Genomic DNA, 24,674 nt, shown 5'->3' with positions numbered 1-24,674 from the left:
AGCATAGGCGAGGAAATTAGGTCTTCCTTCAGGTACTGAGGGGAAGGGTATTCCAGAGGTGTGGGGCAGTCAGTGAAAAAGGTTTAAGGCGGGAGAGGGCTTTAGATACAAAAGGGGTAGAAAGAAGACATCCTTGAGCAGAACGCAAGAGTCGGGATCGTGCATAGCGAGAAATTAAGGCTGAGATGTAAGGAGGAGCAGAAGAGTGTAAAGCTTTAAAAGTGAGGAGGAGAATGGAGTGTGAGATGCAGATTTGATCGGAAGCCAGGAGAGGGATTTCATGAGGGGAGATGCTGAGACAGATCTAGGAAAGAGTAGAGTGATTCTGGCAGCAGCATTTAGGATAGATTGTAGGGACAGATGAGAGACAGATGAGAGGCAGGAAGGCCGGAAAGCAGGAGGTTACAGTAATCAAGATGGGAGAGAATGAGGGCCTGAGTCAGAGTTTTAGCAGTCGAGCAACAGAGGAAAGGGCGTATCTTTGTTATATTGCGGAGGAAAAAGCGACAAGTTTTAGAAATGTTTTGAATGTGAGGGGCGAATATGAGAGAGGAGTCGAGTGTGACCCCTAGGCAGTGTGCTTGGGCTACTGGGTGAATGATAGTAGTTACAACAGTAATGTAGAAGGAGGTAGTACACTGGCGACACACTTTATTCGAGCTCGGCTAGTCCCACGAATTCGGGTATACCCGGGTGTATTGAGGTTTGTGACTGTTTTCTGCCCGAGTGCATTGGGTTATTTTCCAGCAAGGATTGAAGCATTTTATTCCCGCTGGCTGCAATACTGCACAGTATATATATATATACTGCATTACAATTCATGAATTTATGCCATCTGGTAGACACGCGAAGCATTGCAGCCTATTAAATCCTAATCATTATCATTTAACAGATCAGCCGCCCATCAGCCAGGCATGAACCCAGGCTGGGAAGGCAAACGCAACGGGGCTTGTCAGAGGTGAGGAGCGGCGCATTCCAGGTATCTGCCAGGTACATACTGGGTATTTGCTCGAATAAAGTGTGTCGGTGCAGTAGGGCCAGGTTTGGGAGGAAGTATGAGGAGCTCTGTTTTAGCCATGTTGAGTTTAAGGGGGCGGAGGGCCATCCAGGATGATATAGCAGAGAGACATTCAGAAACTTTGGTTTGTACAGCAGGTGTAAGGTCGGGTGTTGAGAAATATATTTGTGTGTTGTCAGCATAGAGGTGGTGAGAGAGAGAAGGAGGGGTTTGAGAGAGAAGGAGGGGTGAGAGAGAGAGGGGGGATGAGAGAGAGGGGGGGTGAGAGAGAGGGGGGGTGAGAGAGAGGGGGGGTGAGAGAGAGGGGGGGTGAGAGAGAGAGAGAGGGGGTGAGAAAGAGAGGGGGTGAGAGAGAGGGGGTGAGAGAGAGAGAGGGGGTGAGAGAGAGAGAGGGGGGTGAGAGAGAGAGAGGGGGGGTGAGAGAGAGGGGGGTGAGAGAGAGGGGGGGTGAGAGAGAGGGGGGGTGAGAGAGAGGGGGGTGAGAGAGAGAGAGGGGGTGAGAGAGAGAGAGGGGGTGAGAGAGAGGGGGGGGGTGAGAGAGAGAGAGGGGGGGTGAGAGAGAGAGAGGGGGGGTGAGAGAGGGGGGGTGAGAGAGAGGGGGGTGAGAGAGAGGGGGGGTGAGAGAGAGGGGGGTGAGAGAGAGAGGGGGGGGTGAGAGAGAGAGGGGGTGAGAGAGAGGGGGGGTGAGAGAGAGGAGGGGTGAGAGAGAGAGGGGGGGTGAGAGAGAGAGGGGGTGAGAGAGAGAGGGGGTGAGAGAGAGGGGGGTGAGAGAGAGAGAGAGAGAGGGGGTGAGAGAGAGGGGGGGTGAGAGAGGGGGTGAGAGAGAGAGGGGGTGAGAGAGAGGGGGTTGGGAGAGAGAGGGGGTGAGAGAGAGAGGGATGAGAGAGAGAGGGGGTGAAAGAGGGGGTGAGAGAGAGAGAGGGGGGTGAGAGAGGGGGGGTGAGAGAGAGAGAGGGGGGTGATCGAGAGAGAGAGAGGGGGTGAGAGAGGGGGTGAGAGAGAGAGAGTGGGGTGAGAGAGAGAGGGGTATGAGAGAGCGAGGGTGAGGGAGAGAGAGAGGGGGTGAGAGAGAGAGAGGGGGTGAGAGAGAGAGAGGGGGTGATATAGAGGGGGTAGAGAGAGAGAGAGTGAGGGGTCGAGAGAGAGAGAGAGATGGGTCGAGAGAGAGAGAGAGAGGGGTCGAGAGAGAGAGAGGGCGAGAGAGAGAGAGGGGGGCGAGAGAGAGAGGGGGGCGAGAGAGAGGGGGCGAGAGAGAGAGAGAGAGGGGGGCGAGAGAGAGGGGGGCGAGAGAGACAGAGGGGGGCGAGAGAGACAGAGGGGGTCGAGAGAGACAGAGGGGGCGAGAGAGACAGAGGGGGCGAGAGAGACAGAGGGCTAGATTGGGTGGGGTGACAGGATGATTGGGTGGGGTGACGGGGTGATTGGGTGGTGGGGTGACGGGGTGACTGGGTGGGGTGATTGGGGGGTGGGGGGTGTGATTGGGGGGGTTTGATTGGGGTGGGGTTGATTGGAGTGGGGTGATTGGGTGATTGGGGGGGTGGGGTGATTGGGGGGGGGGTGATGTGACACTTCTGGTATCCTACACACACACACACTCTCCCATGCGCACAAGCAAACACACACACACTCTCTCTCTCTCCCCCCCTACACACACACACACACACACACACACACACTCCTGTGATGGATTGGATAAAATGCCTATTTCTTCATCTGTAATGTGTACCTCACTATGCCTATGATCCTTACTCAAAATGGCTACCGCAGCTCCCCGTCCCATCGAGTATGGAAGATGGCGCCCAACCCGGAACTACACCCAAAGCTGATGTGTCCACTAAACTACAATAACAAGACCATACAAGGACATGACCTAACAAGAACCAATGAGACACTGACATGTGCATTTGCTCACAACCCTTAGATAAGACAGCCCCTTTTTGCATACAATCTCTCCCCTGAGCCCCTATAAAAGAAAACGCGGGCTGTAACAATAAAGGAAGCATTATCATTCTGAACTTGGTGTCAGTGTGATTCTTCTCGTGCATGCACTACCTACATAGCAACAATTTGGACGGGGACAGATACTCTGCAGACGTTTGGTCTGATCTAACACAGTTGGCGCCCAACGTGGGGCTCCGGGCTGTGAACCAACAGACAGCCGTGGACAGAGTGACCGAGGTGGACCAAATACGGACGCGGCAGGAGATTGATCACCTCTGGAGTACGGTAAGATAACATTTATTATCTACCGATACGCACTGTCTCCGCTGTTGGTCTATTTCTGTGTCTTATACGGCTCTCCGAAGGTCACCTAAAGACAGGTAGATATCTTGCCCGGAGCCCGTTTTAAACTCAAACCTGTTACCTAGACTATCTGTCACCCGGTATATGTTTATACGTGTTAGTCGGTGCCGCAAGTGGGAGCCCGAAGTGGAGTGGGATTTTTGCCGGCCGACTAGGGGTCTTGTCATTGTACGTTATAAACTTGGTGGAAGGAGGGGAATGGGGAAGTAAGGGAAAGTCGGAGAGAGAGGAACACGATTTTTCCCGGTAGTGACAGCGCGGTGTGCGCGTTGCGGAGGGAGGAGTGTTGAGGTGCGCGTTACAGTTGGTAACAGCGCGGTACTCTGCCGACTAATTCCTGAACAACCTTTTCCTCTCTCTCGTAATCAAGTGGTATGTTATGTCCAAAATGTATTTGTGGATTAATGTTGGGAATTCATGAGGACGGGTGGGGATTGTTGAGAGGAAAAGAGGAAGGATATAGCCCACAGTTACTTGGGCGACAACACCTAGACGTTAAGCTGCCCGAACTCCTGGTTTTCCGCGTTAACGTACGCTTTGCAGTTAAAAAGAAAGTGAGAAAGAGAGAGTGAAGAAACTCGGATTCAAGTTGGGTGGCCCATAAAGTGTAAAACATGGGAGCACAGGCGAGTAAGACAGAGAAAGGAGTCTTAGCCTGCCACCTAGTGGCCGAGAGAGAGGGAAAGGAGCATGTTAAGAAAGCAAGTAGGCTGTTTAAAGTATGTGGAATTAGCAAAGGGAAAGGCAGATTGCAGCCGGAAGAGTGGCGAAAAATATTGAAAGAAAAGAGAGGAATTTTGAGTGATAACAACCTGCTGAAGACAGCGGAAGCCTGGTTTAATGTCGCCATGGTTGTCCACAGAGAAAAATGGACCGAGCAGGAGATAAAAAAGGGAGGGAAGGTTGTGTTTCTCTATCACCCTTGCGGCGACTGTACCAGTAACCCCCCTGAAAAAGACCAACCCCCACCCTATGCTGGTGCTGACCCACCCCCCTGGACATGTTTGAGGTGTGGCACCCGAAATCCCCAATGGCGGGAAGATTGTTATAATTGTGATGCGCAGCGCCCCCGTGTGACTGATTCACCCGTACTCACTCCTTTGTTACCTTCGCTCCCGGCCCCGACAGCCCCCCCGCCTATACAACCCACTATCCCGCCCACGGATGACAAACCAACCTCGACTGCCCATGTAGCACCACTATATCCTGTGCTGCAGGCGGGCGGTTCCTATTACACCCCGACTGCGAGGTCGGATCAGGAGAAGAAACCGACAAGGTGAAACGCGTAGAGTGATGTTGCAGGACTAACCGGAACCTCTGGAAGCGGATGTTGTCACTTCCGGTCTTCGGTGAGACGCATCCATGACACGCACGCCAGTACAGAGGAACAGCTGAGACACCACTCATCCGGTCCGCAGAGATCCATTGATTGAGATCTATATGCTTGTTTATATCTTACACCATGTGAGTTTATTGGATTTTATCTACTCCTATAAAATTTCTTGTACAGTCTGCACTATGTCCTGTTTTATTCAATATTAAGGGCCCACTGGAAAGATTTACCAGATCGAGAGTGCTGTGCCCATTTGATCACATCACTGCCACTATACCATTTAAAGATACCATTACGTGTCCAGTTGCATCTCACGTTTGTGAGTATTCTGACCAATGACTTTGCCATCATTTATTCACGTTATTGTTACAATACTGCACCATCAGTATATGTTTTTGTTTTTCACATGTTTGCGCTTCCTGATGATCCCTACCAACCACCCTACCAGACCCGGAGAAACAACCTATGCCCTTTTATCGTAGAGTGGCCCAGATCCAAAAAACGTACTCGGCAGCTCGACAGGATTTGGTTAGCTTATGCGAAATTAAGGCGGGGGAAGCATACTGGCCCATAATGGAAAAAAGCCTGACGGACGCTATGGTGACAAGCGATGATACATATGCCTCCGGGGTGGACTTTTGTGACCAATTACGTGACTGGGCCAGGGAAAAGCTGGCTGACCAAGCCATCAATATACAGGATGTGACTCAGGAAAAAGAGGAATCAGTGGAGAAATTCCATATCAGACTATCCCAGGTTTTTTCCGATTTAGGCTTTACCCCCTACAACAAAGCCCATAGTCATATGTTATCTGCTGCATTTGTAGCCGGACTCGAGGCACCCATTCGGAAAGGTTTAATTATGGCACGACCAGAATTCCGGGTACTCCCTCTAGATACCCTTTTGTTGGTAGCGAAGGGTCTTGAATCAAGTCAGGCCCTGAAGAAAACCACCCCTATTATGTTGGTGGAGAATGTCTCTGCCCCCACTAAAACACACCCCTACAAATCATCCTCACACATCCTCTTTCTGTCCATGCTTCTCCTCCTTGCTTCTGGGGATATCTCTCCCAATCCTGGTCCCTGCCTTATTTCTACTTGCTCTCGTCCTCGCCTTCCACATGCAACTTCTACTCCTTCTGGTGTCAACCCCTCTAACCTCATACCCATCCCATGCCACCCTCCCTCCTCTCTCCCTTTCTCCTGTGCACTTTGGAATGCTCGCTCCCTCTCTAACAAGTTCCTCTCTGTGCATGACTTCTTTCTCTCTCACTCCCTGCTTCTCTTTGCTATAACTGAGACCTGGCTCACTCAGTCTGACTCTGCTCTGGAAGCTGCCCTCTCCTACGGTGGCCTTTCCTTCTCCCACACTCCACGCCCTGATGGCAGGGGTGGAGGCGTGGGGCTCCTGCTCTCCTCTCTCTGCCGTTACAGAACAGTTTCTATTCCCCCCTCTCTTGCTTTTCCCTCCTTCGAGGCTCACACAGTCCAGATCTTCTCTCCTCTCCCGGTCCATGTGGCGGTCATCTATCGCCCACCTTCCTCTACTCATCCCCCTTCTGCCTTTCTCTCTCACTTTGAATCCTGGCTCTCTTTCTTTCTCTCCTCAGACTCCCCTGTTCTTCTCCTTGGGGACTTCTATTGCCACATTGATGACCCCTCTCTCCCTTGGGCTTCCCGCTTTCTTTCTCTAACCTCTTCTTTTGGCCTTCAACAGTGGACTGCAGCCAGCACCCACAAGGATGGCCACTACTTAGACCTGGTTTTCACTAAAAACTTCTCTCTCTCCGACTTCTCCATTTCCCCTTTTCCTCTCTCTGACCATCACCTCATCTCATTTTCTCTCTCTCGCTTCTCTCCATCTCCATCTCCATCTCGCCCTCGTTTTTGCAGAAACCTGCACTCTATTAACCTACCAGCTCTTGATTCCACTTTACGCTCCTCCCTCTCCTCTCTCAGTTCCGCTTCAGACCCTGACAACCTGGTCAGGAACTACAACTCTGCCTTATCTTCCTCTCTTGATCTTCATGCCCCACTTTCTCTCTGCCGTCCTCGCCCTTCTAACCCCAGACCCTGGCTAAACTCCCACACACGCATGCTGCGTTCCTCCACTCGTTCCTCTGAACGCCTCTGGAGGAAATCTCATACGCTCGCAGACTTCATTCACTACAAATTTATGCTATCCTGTTTCAACTCTGCCCTCTTTCAGGCTAAACAAACCTACTTTTCATCACTAATCAACACACACAAGTCTAACCCACGCCGTCTCTTTTCTGTCTTTGACTCTCTACTCAGACCACCCTCAGCTGCCTCCTCTTCTTCCTCCATCTCACCTCAGGACTTTGCTGACTTTTTTAAGAAAAAGGTGGAGTCCATACGGCAGAACATCCCATCTGTTGCCTCCTCCCATCCCACAATGCTTCCCAACTCTCCTCCTGTCTTTCTTGACTCTTTTTCTGCTATCTCGGAGGAGGATGTATCACTGCTGATCTCCTCTTCTCCCTCTACCACTTGCCCTCTTGATCCCATTCCCTCCCATCTCCTAAAACTTCTTGCTCCTTCTATAATCCCTATGCTCACACAGATCTTTAACTCTTCCCTCTACTCTGGTACCTTTCCTTCATCCTTCAAGCATGCAACCGTTATACCATTACTCAAAAACAGCAAGCTTGACCCTACCTGTCCTTCTAACTATCGACCTGTCTCCCTCCTGCCTTTTGCCTCCAAACTCTTTAAACGTCTTGTATTCTCTCGATTGCTACACTTTCTCAACACCTATTCTGTACTAGACCCTCTACAATCTGGCTTCCGCACTGCTCACTCTACTGAAACAGCCCTCACTAAAATAACTGACGACCTCCACGCTGCCAAAGACAGAGGTCATTACACTCTGCTCATATTACTCGACCTCTCTGCAGCATTCGACACCGTGGACCACCCTCTTCTCCTTCACATTCTCCATACTCTTGGTATTCGGAACAAAGCTTTATCCTGGATCTCCTCTTACCTCTCCCATCGTACCTTCAGTGTCTCTTTTGCTAACACCTCCTCCTCCTCTATTGATCTCTCTGTGGGGGTACCCCAGGGCTCTGTCCTGGGACCCCTTCTCTTTTCTCTCTACACACTCTCTCTAGGTGACCTAATCACATCTTTTGGGTTTAAATATCACCTCTATGCTGACGACACACAAATTTACCTTTCAACCCCTGACCTTACACCTGCTATACAGACCAAAGTTTCTGAATGCCTCTCTGGAATATCATCCTGGATGGCCATCCGCCGACTGAAACTTAACATGGCAAAAACAGAGCTCCTTATACTACCTCCCAAACCTGGCCCTACTACATCCTTCCACATTGCTATTGGAAATACGATCATTCACCCAGTAGCCCAAGCACGCTGCCTAGGGGTCACACTTGATTCCTCTCTCTCATTCTCCTCTCATATTCAAAACGTTTCTAAAACTTGTCGCTTTTTCCTCCGCAATATCACAAAGATACGCCCTTTCCTCTGTTACTCAACTGCTAAAACTCTGACTCAGGCCCTCATTCTCTCACGTTTCGATTACTGCAACCTCCTGCTGTCCGGCCTTCCTACCTCTCACCTGTCTCCCCTACAATCTATCCTAAACACTGCTGCCAGAATCACTCTACTCTTTCCTAAATCTGTCTCAGCGTCTCCCCTGCTGAAATCCCTCTCCTGGCTTCCGATTAAATCGCGTATCTCACACTCAATTCTACTGCTCACTTTTAAAGCTTTACATTCTTCTGCCCCTCATTACATCTCAGCCCTAATTTCTCGCTATGCACCATCACGACTCTTGCGTTCTTCTCAAGGATGTCTTCTTTCTACCCCCTTTGTATCTAAAGCTCTCTCCCGCCTTAAACCTTTCTCACTTTCTGCCCCACACCTCTGGAATGCTCTTCCCCTCAATACCCGACTAGCCCCCTCGCTATCCACCTTTAAGACCCACCTTAAGACACATCTGCTTAAAGAAGCATATGAGTAGCACTGGATAATCATGGACACATGACACAAAGCTTGGCCTCCTGCAGACGCACTTACTAGTATTCCCTCCTACTGTCTCTGTACGTTCTCCCTACCTACCAATTAGATTGTAAGCTCCTTGGAGCAGGGACTCCTTCCTTAATGTTACTTTTACAGTATGTCTGAAGCACTTATTCCCATGATGTGTTATTTATATTTGTTATTTATATGACATGTATTACTACTGTGAAGCGCTATGTACATTTTATGGCGCTATACAAATAAAGACATACATACTGTACATACTTATGGCCAAGGTTACAATCATGTGCAGTATGAGCCACGACCACCTCCCACTTGTTTTAATTGCGGCCAGCCCGGCCATTTTAAAAAGAACTGCACGGTACCTAGACGCCCCCACAGGAATCAATATAACCCCGGAAACAGTAATTCCCAGTGGAATCAGGGCAGGGACAATCACTACCCCAATGAACAGCTACCTCCCCATCAAATGCCCTTTCAGCCCACCAATCATGGTGGGGACCAGCCCCGCTAGGAATACGGCAAGCCTGTGTCAACCCCCCTTCTAGCCGTAGCCGCCCGGGAAGGAGAAGGTCCCCTAGCCCAGGTTATAATACCCATAGAAGGTCACCTCACCCCCTTCCTGGTAGACACAGGTGCCGCCAGGAGCGTAATTAGAGCTGCAGACATATTCGACCCTTCCTATTTGTCTGATATTGATGTTTCATGTGTGGGGGTAGATGGCACTCCGCGCTCTAGCCCATTAACACGACCCCTGCAGATAGGTCCCTACCCTGAACTATTTGCACGATTTGTAGTTTCCTCTACCTGCCCGCTTAATCTGCTTGGCGCTGATGTTTTGTCCAGGTTACAGGCCTCCATAATATTCTCCAAGGACGGCACCATTGATGTAACCTCCCGGCTCTGGGAGTCAGATGTCTCTGCCCTTTGTTCCCTTCCGATACTTTTGGCATTAGCAGACAAACCCTCAGCCGCCAGTATACCGTCCTCTGTCATGGATAGGATCCCGTCCAAATTATTGTCCACAGGCCCTGAGGCTATCGGGCACCTGACGGTACCGCCCATTGTTGTACAGCTCAAACAAGGGGCTCCGCTTCCCCGTAAACCGCAATACCCACTAAAGATAGCACAAGCTGACGCTATCACGAAACATGTTAAGGCCCTTCTTGCAAATGGCGCATTAATACCTTGCACCTCACCCTGCAATACCCCTCTTTTCCCTGTGAAGAAACGCACCGCGAAGGGTGAACCTGATAAGTATAGAATGGTTCAAGATCTTCGAGCAGTAAATGATGCAACTGTTTTAGACACTCCCATTGTTCCCAACCCACACACACTCCTTGCAGGGGTTCCGCCCACAGCATGATACTTTACAGTGGTGGATTTGGCGAACGCATTTTTCAGCGTTCCGTTGCACCCTTCATGTATGTATCTTTTTGCATTTACTCATGAGGGCCAACAGTATACATGGACCGTAATGCCACAAGGGGCACAGAACTCTCCCAGCCAGTTTGCCAAGGCAATGACCACCATTTTAGACACATGGCAGAAAGAGAACGTTTCTATAACCCTGTTACAATATGTTGATGATTTACTCCTATGTGCAGATGATCACAAGTTGGCCGAACAAGCCTCCGAAAGTCTACTATGTTATCTGGCGGATCAGGGATGCAAGGCGACACTCCCCAAACTCCAGTGATGCTCCACCTCTGTTGTATTCCTCGGTCATTGTCTCTCACACGGAACAAGACATCTCACTCGCGATCGAGTCACAGCCATACTGGACATACCTTTGCCACAAGGCCAGAAACCGCTACACGCGTTCCTTGGACTTATTTCGTACTGTCGCTCCTGGGTTCCAGAAGCCTCGCTGTTGATGCAACCATTGTACGATGTCTTAACAACAAATCCTTTCCAGATGACCCCAGTGGCTTCCAAGAATTTCACTGTTCTCAAACAGGCAATATCCTCGGCCCCTGCCTTGGGCCTCCCAGACTATGATTTACCCTTCAAGCTTTTCGTATCAGAACGAAATGGACATGCAACTGGAGTGTTAACACAGCCACACGCTGGCCGATGTCGACCTATTGGTTATTACTCCAGCCGTCTCGACGCTGTGGCTCGTGGTGGACCGTCCTGTCTTCGTGCTGTCTTTGCTGCTCAAGCACTGCTGGATAAAACTTCGGATATCGTTCTAGGGCATGACCTCATTCTCTTGGCACCACATGACATTGCTGCTATTCTCAATCAGACACAGCCAAAACATCTGTCCGCTGCCAGACACCTCAGGTTACAATGCTCGCTTCTCATTCCAGACAATGTCACCCTTCTCCGGTGCCAAGTGCTTAACCCCTCCACTCTTCTTCCACTTCCCGAGGGGGGAGATGTGCAGGGACACGAACAAGAACAAAGCACAGCTGGAGCCGACCCACCCCATGATTGCTTCAAACTCATGAAGCTAGAAACAGCTCATCTGCCCACGGTGAGTGAAACGCCGATACAGAACCCAGATCTTATCCTGTTTGTGGATGATTCTCGATATGCTGATCAACAAGGCACCTACCATATGGGTTATGCTGTCACCACGGACTCTGTGGTCCTACTGGCAAGCACACTACCGTCAACAGCATCTGCACAAGAGGCCGAACTACAAGCTCTCACTGCAGCGTGTAAACTGGCAGAAGGACACACGGCGAATATCTACACTGACTCTAGATATGCCTTTGGTGTAGCACACGATTTTGGCGTCATTTGGCAAACCAGGAGATTTCTGACAGCAGCAGGAACACCAGTGAAACACAGCTCAGCCATACAAGCTCTGATGGACGCCCTACTCCTTCCAAGCCATGTGGCCATCCTAAAGGTAAAAGCCCATGGGAAACTGAACACAGAAGAAGCCAAAGGAAACTATCTGGCGGATGCCGCGGCAAACCAAGCTGCCAGCGGGATACGAGAAGTGGAAGATTGAGTGGACACGACAAGGATGGTTCCGTTAATGCAGAACCTCCCAGTGAATCGAGAATATCTGAAGAAGTTGCAAGAATCTGCAACAAAGGAAGAAAAGGAAAGCTGGAAGAAAAGAGGTGCATCACCCCAAGAAGGAATTTATGAGTACATAAAGAAACTTTGCCTGCCACGGGCACTGTATCCTGCTGTGGTACAATGGGCACATGGAGCAGCACATCTCTCGAAGACTCTTATGACTGCACTGATCGACAAATACTATGTAGCGCCTGGAATTACCCCAATGACTAGTAATTTCTGCAAATCATGTACAATTTGTGCAAAGTGTAACCCGGGACGTGTGGAAAAACCACCGCAAAAACAACTTGCAAGGCCCTTATACCCTTTCCAACGTATCCAGATTGACCATATTCAGATGCCAAAGTCGGGCCGTTTTGAATATGCTTTAGTAATTGTAGATATGTTTTCAGGATGGCCAGAAGCCTATCCTGTCACCAATCTCACTGCAAAAACAACAGCAAAAAAAACTCCTGACAGCGGTGGTTTGTAGATATGGGGTACCTGAAGTAAGAGAAAGCGACCAAGGCCCCGCTTTCACTGCTACGTTAGCTAAAGAAATTTGGTCCGCGCTAGGGACCACCCTTGCGTTCCACACCCCATACCATCCCCAGAGTAGCGGAAAGGTAGAAAGAATGAATGGCATACTGAAAACTAGAATGTTAAAAATGGCCCAGGAAATAAATATGCCCTGGCCAGATAGTCTACCCATTGCTTTGTTCAGTGTTCGATACACCCCATGAGGGGAACATGCTCTATCCCCATTTGAGATACTGTTTGGTACTGCCCCCAAACTTGGTTGTTACTACCCACAGCAGTTACAAATGCAGTCTGATGTTTTGACCAAATATGTAACTGCCCTAGCGCAAGAACTAACCAATATACATGGTCGGGTGTTTTCTTCTATTCCAGATCCAGATCTAGATACCGGGACTCATAGACTCGTGCCCGGAGACTGGGTACTCGTGAAGAAATTTGTAAGGAAACACTCCCTAGAGCCCAGATATGATGGTCCTTTCTAAGTTCTGTTGACCACAGCCACATCAGTCAAACTAGCTGGCAAGAACACCTGGATACACGCCTCTCATTGCAAGAAGGTTCCAGCTCCCAACAAGGACACCTCAGAAGGAAAATGATTCTATATACCCTTTGCTTGTTGGATTTGGGGGGGGGGCACAAGAAGTTGCTATCACCCAACATGAAGGGGCAGTCACGTTTTGGTATAATTCATCCAATACTCATGTAGCTACCTTCTCTTTTGATTATTGTAATATAGTCAGCTGCCCCTCAACACATTGGCAATGTAATCTATACGGCGATTCCGGTTCCAGGTCCACCTATGTACTGTATGCGTAACGGATTCCCACTGGGGACAGGAATGTGATTACTGGGGAGCAGTAGGATGGAACACGGGAACAGATTGGGGATACCGACCACAAAATGGCCTAGCAAGGAAAGACAAGAATGGCAAGTCTCTAATTAGTCGGATGGCCTTGTTAAAAACCGGTACATGTCTAGTCAGTGACGGGTAAAATAATGAAACTCACACTAACTATAGAAAACCCTACCCCCGGGGACGCTGGTGTATATGTTCTAGGGACTTGGATGAAAGGAGGTACAAGGGGGGCTTACGGGAAGTTCAAAATACAGGATATGTATAATTCCAAAGATTGGCAGATGTCAAAACCGCGAAAAAAAACCCCCGAGCCAGAGAAAAAAACCCTTAAAACACACATTTCCATACATTGAAAAACATGGTGGCAATAGCTAACCCCACATTTGAGGATACTATGGCCACGGAAACTGGATTCTCTGACACCAATTTGTGGCTTGAATGGATGCGATATAGTGCAAACAGTCATAATAGATCCAATTGTTATGTCTGTGGTTCACTGGGGGGGGGGGGGGGGGAGTCCTTGTTCGGCGGTTCACGGGGGGGGGGGGGGGGGGCGGAGGGCTTGCTCGCAGCTCACGGGGGCGGGAGGGCTTGCTCGGCGGAGGTGGGGACTATCTGAGACACTATAACCTCCAAAATCACTATAGTTACATTGCTAAATGCTAAAGAACCCATCAACTGCTGCAGAGGTGTCACATAGCAGACACTGCAGGAAGGGAGGGAGCTTGCAGAAAAAACGTGTGGCTGATAAATCCTGCAAGCGGAGATCAAAGTGAGTCACCCAGTCACTGCCTTGGCAGATCATTAAGTAAAGAGGTTTCCTTATGAGGGAGTGTGAGGTCCCAGAGTAGGGAAAGTACACTGGTGGACCGGGGTTAGGCTGTGTGGCCTCTCCTCCCCCTTCCACCTCCCCTCCTCCCCCTTCCACCTCCCCTCCTCCCCCTTCCACCTCCCCCCCCTTCCACCTCCCCTCCCCCCCCACCTCCCCTCCCCCCCCTTCCACCTCCCCTCCCCCCCCCACCTCCCCTCCCCCCCCCTTCCACCTCCCCTCCCCCCCCTTCCACCTCCCCCCCCCCCCCCCCCTTCCACCTCCCCTCCCCCCCCCCTTCCACCTCCCCTCCCCCCCCCCCCTTCCACCTCCCCTCCCCCCCCCCCTTCCACCTCCCCTCCCCCCCCCCCCTTCCACCTCCCCTCCCCCCCCCCCTTCCACCTCCCCTCCCCCCCCCCCCCTTCCACCCTCCCCTCCCCCCCCTTCCACCTCCCCTCCCCCCCCCCCTTCCACCTCCCCTCCCCCCCCCCCTTCCACCTCCCCTCCCCCCCCCCTTCCACCTCCCCTCCCCCCCCCCTTCCACCTCCCCTCCCCCCCCCCTTCCACCTCCCCTCCCCCTTCCACCTCCCCTCCCCCCCCCCTTCCACCTCCCCTCCCCCCCCCCTTCCACCTCCCCTCCCCTCCCCCCCCCCCCTTCCACTCCCCTCCCCTCCCCCCCCCCCTTCACCTCCCCTCCCCTCCCCCCCCCCTTCCACCTCCCCTCCCCTCCTCCCCCTTCCTCCCCCTTCCTCCTCCCCCTTCCACCTCCCCTCCTCCCCCTTCCACCCCCCTTCCACCTCCCCTCCTCCCTCCCCTTCCGGTCTGTATGACTGTGAGTGAATAAGCTGCTGCTGGTATTACTGTGTATCCGGATTGGCACAGTTGTGGTCTCCCTGATGAGGAGACTCAGCTGACGGATGAGCTGCTGCTGTCTCTCCTGAGCACGATCTGGTGAGAACTGAGATTTCCTGTATATTTTGTATGTAACTGGATTAGATTTTCCTACCTCCGTTTTCTATGGGCTGCCATTGGTGACATTTAGGACACTTTCCCTGCTCTACCTCCCCTAATGTGGTTAGTCCTTTACACACTAGTCCTTTAGTGTGTGGTGTCTCTCCCCCAGGTCTGTGTGTGTGTGTCTCTCTCCCCAGGTCTGTGTGTGTGTGTCTCTCTCCCCAGGTCTGTGTGTGTGTGTGTGTCTCTCCCCAGATCTGTGTGTGTGTGTATCTCTCTCCCCCCAGATCTTTGTGTGTGTGTGTATCTCTCTCCCGCCAGGTGTGTGTGTGTGTGTGTGTGTATCTCTCTCCCCCCAGGTCTGTGTGTGTGTGTGTGTATCTCTCTCCCCCAAGGTCTGTGTGTGTGTGTGTGTGTGTGTATCTCTCTCCCCCCAGGTCTGTGTGTGTGTGTATCTCTCTCCCCCAGGTCTGTGTGTGTGTGTATCTCTCCCCCCCCAGGTCTGTGTGTGTGTGTATCTCTCTCCCCCCAGGTCTGTGTGTGTGTGTGTGTGTGTATCTCTCTCCCCCCAGGTCTGTGTGTGTGTGTATCTCTCCCCCCCCAGGTCTGTGTGTGTGTGTATCTCTCTCCCCCCAGGTCTGTGTGTGTGTGTGTGTGTGTGTGTATCTCTCTCCCCCAGGTCTGTGTGTGTGTGTGTGTATCTCTCTCCCCCCAGGTCTGTGTGTGTGTGTGTATCTCTCTCCCCCCAGGTCTCTGTGTGTGTGTGTGTGTGTGTATCTCTCTCCCCCCAGGTCTGTGTGTGTGTGTGTGTGTATCTCTCTCCCCCCAGGTCTGTGTGTGTGTGTATCTCTCTCCCCCCAGGTCTGTGTGTGTGTGTGTGTGTATCTCTCTCCCCCCAGGTCTGTGTGTGTGTGTATCTCTCTCCCCCCAGGTCTGTGTGTGTGTGTATCTCTCTCCCCCCCAGGTCTGTGTGTGTGTGTATCTCTCTCCCCCAGGTCTGTGTGTGTGTGTATCTCTCTCCCCCCAGGTCTGTGTGTGTGTGTATCTCTCTCCCCCCAGGTCTGTGTGATGTGTGTATCTCTCTCCCCCCAGGTCTGTGTGTGTGTGTATCTCTCTCCCCCCAGGTCTGTGTGTGTGTGTGTGTGTATCTCTCTCCCCCCAGGTCTGTGTGTGTGTGTGTGTGTATCTCTCTCCCCCCAGGTCTGTGTGTGTGTGTGTGTGTGTATCTCTCTCCCCCCAGGTCTGTGTGTGTGTGTGTGTGTATCTCTCTCCCCCCAGGTCTGTGTGTGTGTGTATCTCTCTCCCCCCAGGTCTGTGTGTGTGTGTGTGTATCTCTCTCCCCCCAGGTCTGTGTGTGTGTGTCGTGTGTGTGTGTGTATCTCTCTCCCCCCAGGTCTGTGTGTGTGTGTGTGTGTGTATCTCTCTCCCCCAGGTCTGTGTGTGTGTGTGTGTGTGTGTGTATCTCTCTCCCCCCAGGTCTGTGTGTGTGTGTGTGTGTGTATCTCTCTCCCCCCAGGTCTGTGTGTGTGTGTGTATCTCTCTCCCCCCAGGTCTGTGTGTGTGTGTATCTCTTCTCCCCCCAGGTCTGTGTGTGTGTGTGTATCTCTCTCCCCCCAGGTCTGTGTGTGTGTGTGTATCTCTCTCCCCCCAGGTCTGTGTGTGTGTGTGTATCTCTTCTCCCCCAGGTCTGTGTGTGTGTGTATCTCTCTCCCCCCAGGTCTGTGTGTGTGTGTATCTCTCTCCCCCCAGGTCTGTGTGTGTGTGTATCTCTCTCCCCCCAGGTCTGTGTGTGTGTCGTGTGTATCTCTCTCCCCCCAGGTCTGTGTGTGTGTGTGTGTATCTCTCTCCCCCCAGGTCTGTGTGTGTGTGTGTGTATCTCTCTCCCCCCAGGTCTGTGTGTGTGTGTGTGTGTGTATCTCTCTCCCCAGGTCTGTCTCTGTGTGTGTATCTCTCTCTCCCCAGGCCTGTCTCTCTGTGTGTGTGTGTGTGTGTGTGTGTATATATCTCTCTCCCCCCAGGTCTGTGTGTGTGTGTGTGTATCTCTCTCCCCAGGTCTGTCTCTGTGTGTGTATCTCTCTCTCCCCAGGCCTGTCTCTGTGTGTGTATCTCTCTCTCCCCAGGCCTGTCTCTCTGTGTGTGTGTGTGTGTGTATATATCTCTCTCTCCCCAGGTCTGTGTTTGTATATCTCTCTCTCCCCAGGTCTGTGTGTGTGTATCTCCCTCTCCCCAGGTCTGTGTGTGTGTATCTCCCTCTCCCCAGGTCTGTGTGTGTGTATCTCCCTCTCCCCAGGTCTGTGTGTGTGTATCTCTCTCCCCCCAGGTCTGTGTGTGTGTGTGTGTGTGTGTGTGTGTATCTCTCTCCCCAGGTCTGTCTCTGTGTGTGTATCTCTCTCTCCCCAAGCCTGTCTCTCTGTGTGTGTGTGTGTGTGTGTGTATATATCTCTCTCTCCCCAGGTCTGTGTGTGTGTATCTCCCTCTCCCCAGGTCTGTGTGTGTGTATCTCCCTCTCCCCAGGTCTGTGTGTGTGTATCTCTCTCTCACCCAGGTCTGTGTGTGTGTATCTCTCTCTCCCTCAGGTCTGTGTGTGTGTGTGTGTATCTCTCCCCCCAGGTCTGTGTGTGTGTGTGTGTGTATCTCTCTCTCCCCCAGGTCTTTGTGTATGTGTGTGTATCTCTCTCTCCCCCAGGTCTGTGTGTATGTGTATCTCTCTCTCCCCCCAGGTCTGTGTGTATATCACTCTCTCCCCCCAGGTCTGTGTGTGCGTGTATATCCCTCTCTCCCCAGGTCTGTGTGTGTGTGTGTGTGTATATCCCTCTCTCCCCAGGTCTGTGTGTGTGTGTGTATCTCTCTCTCCCCAGGTCTGTGTGTATGTGTGTATATCTCTCTCTCCCCCCAGGTATGTGTGTGTGTGTGTGTATATCTCTCTCTCCCCCCAGGTCTGTGTGTGTATATCGCTCTCCCCCCCAGGTCTGTGTGTGTGTATATCTCTCTCTCCCCAGGTCTGTGTGTGTGTGTATATCTCTCTCTCTCCCCAGGTCTGTGTGTATGTGTGTATATCTCTCTCTCTCCCCAGGTCTGTGTGTATGTGTGTATATCTCTCTCTCTCCCCAGGTCTGTGTGTATGTGTGTATATCTCTCTCTCCCCCCAGGTATGTGTATGTGTGTATATCTCTCTCTCCCCCCAGGTATGTGTATGTGTGTATATCTCTCTCTCCCCCCAGGTGTGTGTGTGTATCTCTCTCTCTCCCCAGGTATGTGTGTGTATATCTCTCTCCCCCCCAGGTCTGTGTGTGTGTATATCTCTCCCCCAGGTCTGTCTGTGTGTGTGTGTATATCTCTCTCTCTCCCCAGGTCTCTGTGTGTGTGTATCTCTCTCTCCCCCAGGTCTGTGTGTGTGTATATCTCTTTCTCCCCCCAGGTCTGTGTGTGTGTGTGTTAGTGTGTGTGTATCTCTCTCTCTCTCCCCAGGTCTGTGTGTGTGTGTATATCTCTCTCCCCAGGTCTGTGTGTGTGTATCTCTCTCTCCCCAGGTCTGTGTGTGTATATCTCTCTCTCTCCCCAGGTCTGTGTGTGTATATCTCTCTCTCCCCCCAGGTCTGTCTGTGTGTGTGTATCTCTCTCCCCCCAGGTCTGTGTGTGTGTATCTCTCTCTCCCCCCCAGGTCTGTGTGTGTGTATCTCTCTCTCCCCCCCAGGTCTGTGTGTGTGTGTGTATATCTCTCTCTCCCCAGGTCTGTCTCTGTGTGTGTGTGTGTGTGTGTATCTCTCTCTCCCCAGGTCTGTGTGTGTATATCTCTCTCTCCCCAGGTCTGTGTGTGTGTGTGTGTGTGTGTATATCTCTCTCTCCCCAGGTCTGTCTGTGTGTGTGTGTGTGTGTGTGTGTATCTCTCTCTCCCTAGGTCTGTGTGTGTATATCTCTCTCCCCAGGTCTATGTGTGTATATCTCTCTCTCCCCAGGTCTGTGTGTGTATATCTCTCTCCCCCCCAGGTCTGTGTGTGTATATCTCTCTCTCCCCCCCAGGTCTGTGTGTGTGTGTGTATATCTCTCTCCCCCCAGGTCTGTGTGTGTGTGTATATCTCTCTCTCCCCCCCCAGGTCTGTGTGTGTGTGTATATCTCTCTCTCCCCCCAGGTCTGTGTGCGTGTATATCTCTCTCTCCCCCCAGGTCTGTGTGTGTCTCTCTCCCCCCCAGGTCTGTGTGTGTGTCTCTCTCCCCCCCAGGTCTGTGTGTGTGTCTCTCTCCCCCCAGGTCTGTGTGTGTCTCTCTCTCTCCCCCCCCCCCCCCAGGTCTGTGTGTGTATATCTCTCTCCCCCCCCAGGTCTGTGGGTGTGTGTCTCTCTCTCCCTCTCCCCCACCTCCCAGGTCTGTGTGTGTGTATATCTCTCTCTCCCCTCAGGTCTGTGTGTGTGTGTGTGTGTGTGTGTGTGTGTGTGTGTGTATCTCTCTCTTCACCCAGGTTTCTGTGTGTGTGTGTGTATGTCTCTCTCCACCCAGGTTTCTCTGTGTGTGTGTGTCTCTCTCCCCCCAGGTCTGTGTGTGTGTGTGTCTCTCTCTCCCCAGGTCTGTGTGTGTGTGTGTGTGTGTGTGTGTGTGTGTCTCTCTCTCTCCCCAGGTCTGTGTGTGTGTGTCTCTCTCTCTCCCCAGGTCTGTGTGTGTGTGTCTCTCTCTCTCCCCAGGTCTGTGTGTGTGTCTCTCTCCCCAGGTCTGTGTGTGTGTCTCTCTCCCCAGGTCTGTGTGTGTGTGTCTCTCTCTCCCCAGGTCTGTGTGTGTGTGTCTCTCTCTCCCCAGGTCTGTGTGTGTGTGTCTCTCTCCCCCCAGGTCTGTGTGTGTGTGTGTCTCTCCCCAGGTCTGTGTGTGTGTGTGTCTCTCCCCAGGTCTGTGTGTGTGTGTCTCTCTCCCCAGGTCTGTGTGTGTTTGTGCCTCTCTCAACTCTGTCTCTCCAGACCCTACCTGTGACGGGAGCAGGGGGGAGTCCATCTTTAGCCCTGGTAGCAGAGGAAGTACTCACTGCTTCCGGTGCTTACTGAAAGGCTCCTCTGCTGCTAACCCCACCCCCACCCTTCTCTGCGGCTAGCCCCTCCCCCACCCTTCTCTGCAGCTAGCCCCTCCCCCACCCTTCTCTGCTGCTAACCCAGACCCCACCCTTCTCTGCTGCTAGCCCCTCCCCCACCCTTCTCTGCGGCTAGCCCCTCCCCCACCCTTCTCTGCTGCTAACCCAGACCCCACCCTTCTCTGCTGCTAACCCAGACCCCACCCTTCTCTGCGGCTAGCCCCTCCCCCACCCTTCTCTGCGGCTAGCCCCTCCCCCACCCTTCTCTGCTGCTAACCCAGACCCCACTCTTCTCTGTCAGGCCAATCATCTCTCTGCTCTGCGGCTAGCCCCTCCCCCACCCTTCTCTGCTGCTAACCCAGACCCCACTCTTCTCTGTCAGGCCAATCATCTTTCTGCTCTGCTCCCCAACACCGGCATCTGCTACGCCATTCAGCTGCTCTTCTCCCCACCGGCATCCCCTGCTCTGTGAGACCCGGGACACTCAGCAAAAACCGGGACATTTCCAGGTATGTCAGCCCACCGGGACAAATCACAAAAAAAACAGGACTGTCCCGGCTAAACCGGGACATCTATATGAGGACAGTTTCTACTGGATTCGTTCCTGCTGGATTGAACTTTGAACCAAATTGGTATTCTAACATTTAGTGTTATTTTTGTGCTTGCATCTGTATATGTTAGCGCTGCTTTGTCTTTTTCTGTTATATATAATGGAAATATTACTGTATGCTCATTTGCATGTCTTGACAGGTCTGCAGCCCCGCCTTTCACCATTATCAGCCAGCACACAGTGCTTCCACTGCAGCAAGGGATTGTGGGAAATTACATGCAAATGAGCACACAGTGCCACCTTTTGCTTCAAAACCATATAACAATGGTCCCCTATAAGCTTATTGTCACGGGAGACCAGGCCAAATACACCTTTATATTTAAGGGATCAGTCACAAGGCAAAACAGGCAGTAAAATAAATTGCGGTTTATTCGGATAAGACCTAGGAAACACACAGAAATACAAGATGGAGAGAACATACACACTTACGGGGGTCTGGGGGAATGAAATCTAGCCCTTTCCTAATTGCAAGGTGCCTGCTTCAGCAAAGGCTTACCTTGATAGGACTCCGGTTCTGGGCTCCTGGACAGAAATCCAGCCTGCTGGCTAGGCCTTTCCTCCCCCATGCTTTTCTGTGTGAATAGCTCTTTCACTCAGACGCACAGGTGAGAGGCCCAGCAGCAGCGTGTCTTCTCATCAGGAAATCAGGCAGGCGAGAGAGAGCTGCTTTATTGCACACTTATATAGGCTTGATTCATATCTAAATCATTGAGGGGTCTGATAGCCAATTACAGCAGGAATTGAGATTACACATTCACTGATAGGAGGGATCAATTCCAAACTTGCCAATGGAAACCGTGCTTATGAGTTTTGACAGGGCCGTTTTTAGCTAGTCCCAGACCCCCTGCTGTCAAGGCTCCTATATGTCTGGCGGAAACAAAAGGCAGATATCCTGTAATCCCCTCCCTATGTATATAAGTAAAAGTGATTTATATAGGCGCTAACTACTAATAGTGATATCACATAAACAACAATGTTAAGTGCAAACTGTAAAAGTGCAAATACACTCATGAACAATATATAAATATGAAATACGGTCTAGGTTCCCAGCTCAAATCCTCTGGTGGGACCTGTCTTCACTGGTTCCGCAAGGCAAGAATGTGTTCTAACAGTGCAGGGGGAGCATATGGGCAATAGAGACAAAAAGCACAAAATCTAAGTGTAGAGGTATATGGAACCAAAATACAGGTAAGCAAACTTGGCCCTATACCCAGCCTACTTACAAGAAGCAGGAGGTATCTAGGCAATGTGTAAAAGATGGTGCAGACACAACTGTTGGGCGCAATATTCCTGGATGTCACACTCCGCATGATGTTGAGGAGAGAGGTACATGCGGAGAGAAAGGAACTCGATGGTGCAGATCAATGAGTTCAAAATAAATCCTTTATGTATTATATAAAAAGCGCTCTTACAATAGTGCTGTAAAAGCCAAGCAAATAGACTCAAACAGCAAACAGCAGGTATATCACACTGATGTTGGTCTCACCGCCTCTGGAAATCGAACTCCTCGGCGTGCTCGTGGAGGTGATTCTCTTCCTGGTCCGTCGCGCTCGTCACGGCTATGACGTCCCGTTCCTCCGATAACTCCCCTGAAGCTGGAGACTGTCAGCGTGTTTACCGGCTGCCGCTCTATGTTCTGGAGATCCTCCCACTCTATGCGTTTCGCCCCAAATAAACCTGGGTTAAGATGCATAGCCCGTAAACCTACCCACAGACAGCTGTTTCGACCTTAAAAAAGTGGCACTGTGGTCATTTGCATGTCATTTCCCAGAATCCCTTGCTGCAGTGTGTAAATTTCTCGCTTTCCGCTTACGGTTGCGACCCTCTCCCTTGGTCCAAGAGCCTCCCGGGAGGACACCCTACAATATCTAGTGCGCTGTTTCAGGAAACTCAGACGTCTGGAGAGAAGCAAATAAGATCAGACACGCAGTAGCCTTGCTCAGTTACTTCTCTGCTTTATTACAGAACGCATCCAACTTATATAGTTAATTCAGGGTGTAGTCTTGAAATGAATATGTCCTTTTAACACAGGACTTCAAACAATACATGGCATTTGATTAGATAGCAGTTACTTGGTTAACTTCCTTTCATCCTTGGCCTTAAGGGCAGTTTCCTGCCTATCGTAAAAGATAACAAAAGAATGTGTTTACATTCATTTACATAGCAGCCACAAGCAATTCTTTGCAGAAAAACAATGGTCATTGACAAATACTTTCGGTTCCTGATTATAGATCTGTGACACACCTTTTATATCAAAATGCCTGTTATAATAAAATGGAGGACCTACTGTTATACTTATATTAACACTACCCCTCATATATACATTAACAATCCCTCCTTTTTGTTCTCTAAAGAACAATTAACAAAATTACTAGTCACACTGCTCTTCTATAACTAGCGCATTATGGCGGCTAAAAATTTCTGAGAATTGGTGGGGGCTAATTTCTACTAGGAGCGACTGCACAAACATCTTGCTTGCACACATCTTTCATACTGCATTTACTCAGAATGGCAAAACAGCAAAAGGGCTGCTATGGTCAAAATGGCTGACTTGTGATCCTTTCCTTGTGGTTGACTCGCGCCACTTGGTGACCTCCCACTTTCCTCATAGCCTCATATCCAATCTTCTTAGTCCCCTCTTATTAACCATTTCAGAGTCCTGCTGGACCAAGATGTCCAATTGTGCATCACTTCATTCCTTTCCGACCATTGTATCGGCCCAGTTGACTTCTTCTTCAGTCTTTTCTTCTGGGGGTCTGCCGCATCACCGAAAAGTGGCATAGTATCGGTGGGGGGGGGGGGTGCAACGCACTTCTGGATCAAAGTTTACTGCACATGACACATACATACCGAGCAACGATGAGTACTGCTGACACACATACCAGAGCATTCACAAGCTTTGTTCCCAGCGAAAACAATCCAACCACCAAGTCCCAACCCTCATCTATAACTTTAAACGCTGGAACCATTTTTCCCAAATAACATGACCTGGTCTTTGTTTACCAGGATTCCATTATATGACAAGAGTGTGCACATATGCTATACACAGTATAATAAAAACAAAAGAAATATTACTAAACAAACTATACCTGTTACTACCTTATCGTCTTCGTGTGTACACTACTTACACAAACCTAATAGAATATACATTGTAATTAAAATAATAAAACCTGCAAAGAAAAAAGGTTATTAAAAAGTTCAAAGTTCCTGTGTTGAGGTCCGGATTCCTGCCTATGAACTTTTCTCCCTCGTTGGTTAGTGCCGGGTTTTATTATGACCCAAACCACCAACTGAAAACGGCTGTGTCTTTAGGCCTTCCTTCCTGTGTTGAGATTTAATTTGAAGCGACTGTATGTGCACTTGCGTAACATGGATCCAGGAAAAATACTCTGACTGAGTAGAATTTGGAATGGGCCGCTCCACATTAGATAAAAAGCGCTTTTGTGTAGAATGTGCTTGAGCCAGTCACCTTTATTTAGATAATGTTGCTTCATCTAATTGGAAGGACTGCACCTGGACATGAGACACTCAAACAATTGCATTAGTTTCACACAATAGACGCTGACTAAACCGTCTGTTAGAGCATAATCATACAACATTAAGTCTACAAGGTACCTGGGTGACCATTGGTCTACCCATGAGAAACGTTTTTCTGATAGACAGCAATAAATTACAGCAATAACATCCCTCCTTTTGTTCACATCTTATATCTTATTACATGTGAACAATATCTCACAAAGGATAACAGTATTTAAAACATTACTTTAGTGGCCTAAATATAATTGCCTGATCTATAGCAAAATTAACGATAAAACCTTTTAAGTATAAAATTTACATTAAAAAAACCTCAACCTAATTCTGCTATATTATTCTGACAGAAACTTTTTAAAATACACAATAACATCTGGTTTGCTGAGAAAACAACTTGTAGCATAAGAAATTATAAACACACAATATATTCCTACACACGCATACTACCTTCCTTCACTACAAATTTATGCTATCCTGCTTCAACTCTACCCTCTCTCAAGTTAAACAAACCTATTTTCCTTCATTAATCAGCACGCACAAATCTAACTCACACCGAATACTGGGCACATGATGTATAGAGCTGGGCCCCCTGCAACCTCACTTGCCAGAATTCCCCCCTAC

The 24,674-nt window shown here is 50.4% G+C and overlaps 3 protein-coding genes across 3 annotated transcripts in view; all 3 read left to right on the top strand.

Annotated features, from left to right (window-relative positions):
* LOC142466914 (uncharacterized) overlaps positions 1-24,674 on the top strand; it is a 608,435-nt gene that overhangs the window by 199,899 nt on the left and 383,862 nt on the right. The gene's annotated exons all lie outside the window — the stretch shown is intronic.
* The window catches only part of LOC142466913 (uncharacterized), a 276,622-nt gene continuing 266,664 nt past the window's right edge, over positions 14,717-24,674 (top strand). Inside the window, exons 1-2 of the mRNA XM_075572525.1 lie at positions 14,717-14,859; positions 20,295-20,421. The gene's annotated coding sequence lies outside the window, so the exon portion shown is untranslated. The remainder of the gene's footprint in view (positions 14,860-20,294; positions 20,422-24,674) is intronic.
* Positions 20,422-24,674, top strand: part of LOC142466918 (uncharacterized) — a 28,149-nt gene continuing 23,896 nt past the window's right edge. Inside the window, exon 1 of the mRNA XM_075572543.1 lies at positions 20,422-20,544. The gene's annotated coding sequence lies outside the window, so the exon portion shown is untranslated. The remainder of the gene's footprint in view (positions 20,545-24,674) is intronic.

This window comes from Ascaphus truei, chromosome 15, assembly GCF_040206685.1.
Source record: "Ascaphus truei isolate aAscTru1 chromosome 15, aAscTru1.hap1, whole genome shotgun sequence".
NCBI classification, from domain to species: domain Eukaryota; kingdom Metazoa; phylum Chordata; class Amphibia; order Anura; family Ascaphidae; genus Ascaphus; species Ascaphus truei.
Note: the sequence above shows the minus strand (reverse complement) of the source record. Positions and strands in the feature narration are given on the sequence as shown.